The sequence below is a fragment of the Miscanthus floridulus genome, chromosome 7, assembly GCF_019320115.1.
Source record: "Miscanthus floridulus cultivar M001 chromosome 7, ASM1932011v1, whole genome shotgun sequence".
Classification (NCBI taxonomy): Eukaryota; Viridiplantae; Streptophyta; class Magnoliopsida; order Poales; family Poaceae; genus Miscanthus; species Miscanthus floridulus.
This window is the reverse complement of record NC_089586.1, coordinates 73,044,958-73,052,921: the sequence shown is the minus strand read 5'-3', so window position 1 is coordinate 73,052,921 and position 7,964 is coordinate 73,044,958.

Below are 7,964 nucleotides of genomic sequence, written 5' to 3'. Positions count from 1 at the left end.
ACCGATGGAGAAGGCGATAGTAGGTGAGCCCGACGATGGGGAGGCTCGACGCTACTCAAAGAATCAACCTCGATGAACATCCTCTTAAGGAAGCCCCTACATGCAATGAAGACAATAACATCAAAAGTAGCGACAATGATGAAGAAATGCAGAGATGACTCATACCTATCCCTCCGAGGAGGCAATCAGTGGGGTGGGATCACCACTAGAGCCAAAACTGCTGTCAGAGCCAAAACCACCGCTAGGGGCGAACCGTAGACAAGCATGGGCGGCGCCAATGTCCTTAACGGGGGCACCACCATCCACATCCACTCCACCTTAGAAGGTGGGGCCAGGGGCTCTAACATCATCTCGGTGAACAGATGGCCAGCTAGAGGAGGACGATAGGCGCTAAAGAGGGGAGGGCCGATGCCTGCCCTCGGTAGTTCACGACGATGGCCTCGAGCATCAGCACCCAAAGCAGTGTCTCCAAGATGGGGTAAGGTAACTCCAACATCAGGTTGGTGATCCCCTAGTGCAGCCATAGCGGATGCGCCTGCTCCCTCGTAGGAGGATCTGGCAATGGATGAACATGCGACCACCACTAGCTCGGTTAGCCTCGGTGCTCTTAGAGCCTTGATAGCCCCTACGAGAGCAAGGACATCCATAGGCTCCTCCACCAGGGGTATAGCCACCATGACTCCAGAGTGATGCCTCCTAGCCTCACCGCCATGAAGGAAGGCAGCACCGGGACTGTCGATGAAATATGGTTGGCGGTCTACCTAGGGGTATGCCCAAGGTAGTAGATTGTTGGCAGACAGGTGCGCAAGCCACAAACAAGACGGTGACACAAGACAAACACGAGGTTTTATCCAGGTTCGGCCGCCAAGAAGGCGTAATACCTGCGTCCTGTGTCTGATTTGTATTGTTGTATGTCAATGAGAGATGTCCTTTTAGAGGGGTCCCCTACCTGCCTTATATAGTCCAGGGGCAGGGTTACAGATCTAGAAACTAATCCTAGCCAGTTATAATTGCCATATGTGGCTGGATAAGGATTCCTATTCTAATCGACCAGGATCTTGCTTGATCGCCAAATCGGCCTTGACTCCTTGCGCGGGACTCTGATCAGGTTGGCTAGGCCACGTGTCATCTTTTGGTGGACTGGATCCACTGATCTGGGCTGGCCCAAGCTTAGCCGTAAGGGTATAGGGGTTAATACCCCCACAGCTAGTCCCCGAGCACCATGTATTATGCTGCGACATGCCATTTTAACCTTCTCCAACAAGTAAGGCTTGAGTCCTTAACATCTCTGGCCACCGTTGTCACCAGAGAAGTAGGTTGTCCGAAGAATGTATGGTGCTTTTAAGAAAAAAAAAGATTTCCATCCTGTGAAGTGTGCCCACTTGTATTTCTGTAAAGAAATGTAAGTGAATCTTGAAGCGTAGCATCCTTGATCATTAGAGGTGTAGTGGTCGAAAAGCAAACACATTCACCGCAAGGTGAAGTGTGCCCACTTAGTCCCCGAGCCTGGCAGTAGGTGATGCAGGCACATGGTGCCAGGGTCTAAAAAGAATTCCCATTTAAGTTAAGAGCCCAATTATCGTACAGGCAATACGAGATGCACCGGCAGTTGCATCGTACCGATGTAGTCCCCGGGCTTACTGGAAGGCAAAGTATGAGTCTTGTAGCAAGGTCTAAATAAATGTCTCTCAACTGTATGTGAGTACAAATCACATGTAGCCGAGGAGAACGATCTCCGAGCAGTGGTCGGGACAGTCCCCGAGCACGATAGTAATCCTTACAATCAGTCAAAGCATAGGGGTCGATTAAATAAACACATTCACCGCAAGGTGAAGTGTGCCCACTTAGTCCCCGAGCCTGGTAGTAGGTGACGTAGGCATGTGGTGCTAGGGTCTAAAAAAGAATTTCTATTGAAGTTAAGAATCCAATAGTCACGTAGGCGATAAGAGATGCACCGGCAGGTGCATCGTACCGATGTAGTCCCCGAGCTTGCTGGAAGGCGAAGTATGAGCCTTGTAGCAAGGTCTAAATAAATGTCTCTCAACTGTATGTGAGTGCAAATCACATGTAGCTGAGGAAAGCCATCTCCGAGCGGTGGTCGGGACAGTCCCCGAGCACAATAGTAGTCGTAGCAGTACCCGAGTACGGCAGTGGTCGGAGCAGTCCCCGAGCACGGTAGTGGTCTGGGCAGTCCCCGAGCATGGTAGTGGTCAGAGCAGTCCCTGAGCACATCAGTGGTCTGAGCAGTCCCTGAGCACAGCAGTGGTCTAGGCAGTCCCCAAGCACGTCATTGGTCTGGGCAGTCCTTGAGCACAAAACATGCAGCGAAAAAACGAACGCCGCTTTTATTATTATTTGGTGTATTTATTTATCTCCTTACTCTATCAAGTCCAATCTGACATGTCTGGTCAAAAAAGTAGACGGGTATAGCACATCACTCTATCTTCTTGCTCTTTCTGGCAAACAGTTGCTTGGCACCTGTATGGAGGTGCGTCAGTGTGGGCCCTCTCACACTATCAATGAAGAGGCGCATACACTAGTAATGAAGGGGCACGTTTATTGGCGTAGATCTTGAGGTTGTGAAAACAACCATCAATGGCACGTGCGCACATCTCCCAAGAATCTCGGGTGAACAAAATGATGGAGCTCTTGGTTATTTATAATATAGAACTGGTAAGTTACTTTTTACCAATCCCCATTGTCATTCGCTGCCACAACCTTCTTCTTCCTCTTGCCGAACCCTATTCCCCCAAAAACCATCACCAATCCCCCCTCCACCGCATCTACCCCTTTAGCAAGGGTAGATTAATGGCGAAGAGAGACGCCCAGAAGAAAGGTGGAGTCATGGAGAAGGAGTGGTGGAAGTCAAGGAGCAATGAGCAGACCATCGAAGACCTGTTCACCATGGGAGTGCTCCACAACAAGGCACTCGTGGGATGGCATGCGCCGGAAGGAGAAAGCTTCCCCAATCCACAACTAGGTGAGATTGTGGTTTTCGAGGATTTTTTCAAGCGGGGTTTTGGGGTTCTAGTGCACCCTTTCCTTCAGGGGCTCTGCTTGTATTACGAGATTGGGATTTGCAATCTGCATCCCAACTCGATTCTTCTTGTCTCCACCTTCATCCATCTTTGCGAAGCCTATGGTGGCTTCTAGCCCCATTTCGACCTCTTTCGCCATCAACTCGATTCTTCTTGTCTCCACCTTTATCCATCTTTGTGAAGCCTATGGTGGCTTCTAGCCCCATTTCGACCTCTTTCGCCATCTGTTCTGTCTGTGGAAGAAAGGGAGCGGCGGCTCGAAGATAGCCAGAGGCGTATACCTCAATCTGCATGATGGTATGAAGGCCCAGTACTTGCACTACCCCTGGAACACCTCATTGGACGAATGGTACAAGAAGTGGTTCAACATCTGCGAAGAGCCAAACATGATCACCCTATGCGATGTGGGGTTGATTCCAGAGAAGAAGAACAGCTAGTCAGAGAAGCCCAAGCACTTGGAGCAGATCGTAGAACTGCTCAGGATGATCCTGTGGGGAAAGCTGGATGGTCCAAGCATGGTTGGGAACTTCATCAGCCGAAGGATCCAGCCCTGCCAAAAGAGGGTACATCCTGGATATGAATACCAGGGGACCATAGATCCAACGAGGACTAGGAAAGAGGCGCTTGATAAGATCAAAATCAAGGCCAGGATTGGGGAGCTATTCAACTTAGCTGATCCCAATTATGTCAGGTTAAGCGACATCGAGCATGCCTTCAAGCTGGCCCAACCTCCCCCAAAGGTGAATGATACTTCCTTGTACCTGTAGAGTTATGTTGTAACAAAATTTGACTGTGTTGTTGCCTTTATGTTTCCCAGAGTAATGGTCATGACCGGGCAGTAGTGTTCGTGTCTCCACCCCCTAGTATGGATTGGCCGCAAGTTGCCGGCCCTACCACCCAGACCAGTGCCAGGACCAAAGATGTCGACTGGGCGGTACTCGGGGTTGGGGAGGAGGCAACGACCAGGGCTGCTGGCAAGCGGCTGGCGGCCAACAAGCGTCGCTAGGCCATCTTCCCCCTTTCAGACGATGAACAGAGGATGCGGACATCTTCTGACTCATCCCTCGAAAGAGGAGGAGACAAATGGAGTCGATGGAGGAGGGTGGCTCCTCTGTGCCAGCAGTGATCGCATCACCGACCACTGCAACATAGAGGACAAGCGGAGGAAGGGTCGAGCACCCAACCCCAGTGCCAGTACTGGTCATGGAGAAAGACTCGGTGGAACCCGTCGAGCATGTGGAGCAAGCACGGTCGAAGAAACGCTGCTTCGCCATGTCATTCCGTGCTTCCAAGCAATAAGTATTTGTAACCTTGATGTAAGCTTACAATTTGTATTGAATAATGCTGTCTTCTGAACTTTTCTCTGATATATTAGGTCGGCGTCCACCGAAAATCCCGACCAGCTAGCCGGGTGCGGCACGACTTCGCCAGCAATGATGGAAAAAACTGCCCAGCAGCCAGCCGTGGAGGAACCTATGGAAGAAAATCCACTGGCACCTCAGCAGACGAGCGGCTAGACAACAGTCCCCGAGCAACTGGTCGAGAAGAGAACCGAGCCAAGTACAAGTGCTCCGAGCACTAACCCTACTGAGGGGGACACTTTGGTCCCAAGGGGATCAGACCAAGCCAAGGAGCAGTAGCCGGAGGTGGCACAGAGCACTCTTGCCAATGCTACGGCTCGTGGGAAAGCCATAGTGGTCGTTGAGACTACAGACTCTAGACCAGTGCCACCTCCTGAACAAGAGGCTGAAGAGGACGAAGTAGAAGAGATCCTGGGCTGTCCCCAAGACAAACAACAACATGTATATGTGTTGCGCTGGCAGAACGACGAGTGGGTTATGCATGAAGAAATCCCAGAGGTCGAAGAGACCCTAAAAGTTGAACGAGCGGCAAAGCGTCTGGTGATAGAAGTCTAGGTATGTTTGGTTTGACCACTTGATCCTACTATTTAGTCAAACTGTCTGACTTAGTTTGTTTATATACAGGACTTGATGAAGACCGCAAAGTACCAAAAGAGGTGCTTCGACCAGATTGAGGGAATCATGGCCAACAATAGAGAACTGGTGGCCGAGGTGGAACGCTTGCGCCGCCAACTTGAAGCCGCCGACCAGGAGAGGACGGAGCAAGAGGCACAGAACCATAACCTGGTCGGCCAGCTCAGTAACAAAGAGCAAGAAAAAACAAGTAAGTTTTCATCTTATCATAGCAAGTGTAGGACTTGTGTTGTTGCATTGTTGGTAGTGATAGCTGTAGTGCAGGCTTATAAGCTGAAGTAACCCGCCTCTAGGAGGAGAATAGCCGTGTGACCACAGAGTGTGGTCGCCTGAAGGAGGACAACGAGAAACTGGTGCGCAACCCGTCTCAACCTCTAGGACCGCACAACCAAGATGAAGGAGGAACTGAAAAGTAAGTGTTCCAGACCACCTTTCTCATTCTGTTGCCCACCTTATCTTGTTACATTTTGATGTCTTGTACGGTTTGTAGTTTTAAAAGTCAATACCAAGAAACATCTAGAAGCCATGATGAAAGATCGTGATGGCTGGAAGGCACGATGCCTGGAGACCACCGAGGATCGGGATACATGGAAGAACTAGTGCTAGGAAGTGGCAACTGGCATTTTGCCCGTCCTCGACCTTATCGACCCGGCGCTCATAGAGGAAGAGCCAAGGACGCCCCAGCTCGGACTGGTCGAGAGATGCAAAAAAGCATGGGGATGGTTCTAAGAGTTCGTGAAGGAGGCGGGTGAGTACACGGGTGCCCATGTGCTAAGCATGGTGCGTGCCCACTACCCCCTGATCGATCTCAAGTGCCTAGAGGGTGGATACCTGAAGGAGGTAGACCTAGACAAGGCTGAGGAACTTCGGATGGCCCAGCTGGACCTATTGTCAAAGATAATTGGTCACATTAACCTGTGTGGAGGCGGAATAGCACCTATATAGGGTATGCCATCGACAAGTCAGCTAGGAACGCCATCAGTTGCAAGCCAACCGACGAAGCCTATGGTCTCGACTAGCCAGGCATCGTCCGAGCCATCCCCTTCAGCTCGATCAACACAAGAGTCCCTGAGACTCGAGTAGGATATCGGAAGTAGCGAGCAGTAGGTGCCGCACGCCTCGACCAACCAATGTAATAGGCTTAGAGCTGTAGAAGGAGGACATAGTTGTGTTATTGAAAACTTGGCCCTTTTCAGGCAAGCTTGTAATAACGTAACTGTATATCATCATAAGCTTATTTGCTTTGTATAAAATGTATTGAAGCTTGAAACTCATGTTGGTGTAACTAAGTGAGAACATGTTAACATTCTGTTTAGTTGTACCATTTTGCTCGACACATCATCCCGAAAAGTTTGTGCGGCCGTAGTTTGCCATGTGGTCAGAGTGTGAGGTGCGTGACCTATGCACACATATACACGGACAAGTCAAACCAAGAGGGACCTACCGATCACCCGTAACGTAGAGAGCGGATCCCATGCACGTGTTGGGAGGAATCAGAGACAGGACCTACTCCAAAAATCATAGAAGGAGTGGTGGTCGGCTTTTATTGGCTAAGTTAGAATAACCATAAAATTCAAAGTGACACATTAGAGTGGTCGGAGAAATCATAATAGCTTTATTGAAGTAAATCGAAAGTACAAGAGGAGTACATATCTTAGTAGTTAAGCATAGAAACATCTAAGCTTGTCAATGTGCCACGAGTTTGGTACGTCCGTACCATCCAGGTGAGCTAACCTATAAGACATTGGTCGTGTGACTTCCTTGATCATGAAGGGCCCCTCCCATGGGGTTGCGAGTTTATGGACACTAGCCTAGTTCATCTTCCACTTCAGGACCAGGTCCCTGACCACAAAGAAACACTCTTTAACGTTCTTGTTGTAGTACCTACACAAAACAGCGAGGTATTTGGCCGTATGTACACAAGAATCGAGCTGCTTCTCTTCTGCGCTATTCACTTCTAGCTCCCATACTTCATTGACCTTGCCTTTATCGAAGTTCTCTACCCATGCTGATCTGAAAGCTATATCTGTAGGGAGGACTGCCTCAGCGCCGTAAACCATAAAGTATGGCGAGACGCCGGTGTTACGACTAGGCTGAGTTCTGAGGCCCCAGACCATGGCTGGTAACTCTTTGAGCCATCTTCTGGGAGCTTTGTCATTTTCTCTATACATCCTCTTCTTCAATGCATCCAAGATCATGCCATTTGCCCGCTCAACTTGTCCATTAGCTCTAGGGTGCGCCACCGAGACGTATTTTACTACTATGCTCCTTTCATCGCAGAAGTCCCAAAAAGCATTCTCGGTGAACTAAGTACCCAGATCAGTGATGATGCTGTTGGGTATGCCAAAACGGTGGATGACCTGGTCAAGGAATGTGATAGCCTTTTCTGAGGATGCTTGTACCAAAGGCATGCATTCTATCCAGTTAGAAAATTTGTCGATCAGCACAAAGACACATGTAAATTTCCCTAGAGCCGGTTTGAAGGGCCCGATCATATCCAGTCCCCAGCATGTGAAGGGCCAGGAGGTTGGTATTGTCTGGATCTCATGTGCTGGTACGTGGATTCTCTTGGCGAAGAACTGACAACCCTCACAGTGGCGGACTACTTCTCTGCGTCGGCTACTACTGACGGCCAATAGAACCCTGCTCGGAAAGCCTTACCGACCAACATTCTTGAGGCCGTGTGGTTGCCGTAGGAGCTAGAGTGGATTTGGTCCAGGAGATGTTTGCCATCCTCCTAGGTTATACACTTCATCAAGATTTCCTCCTTTGCGTTCTTGCACCATAGCTTGCCATCAACGAGCAGGTACTGCTTACTGCAACGCATTAGGCGCTCATTTTCTATCCGATCAGTGTAACCACTGCCATCTGTTAGGTACTTGATGAAAGGTATTCTCCAGTCGGGCTCATGAGCGGTCGGAGGCAGCTTGGC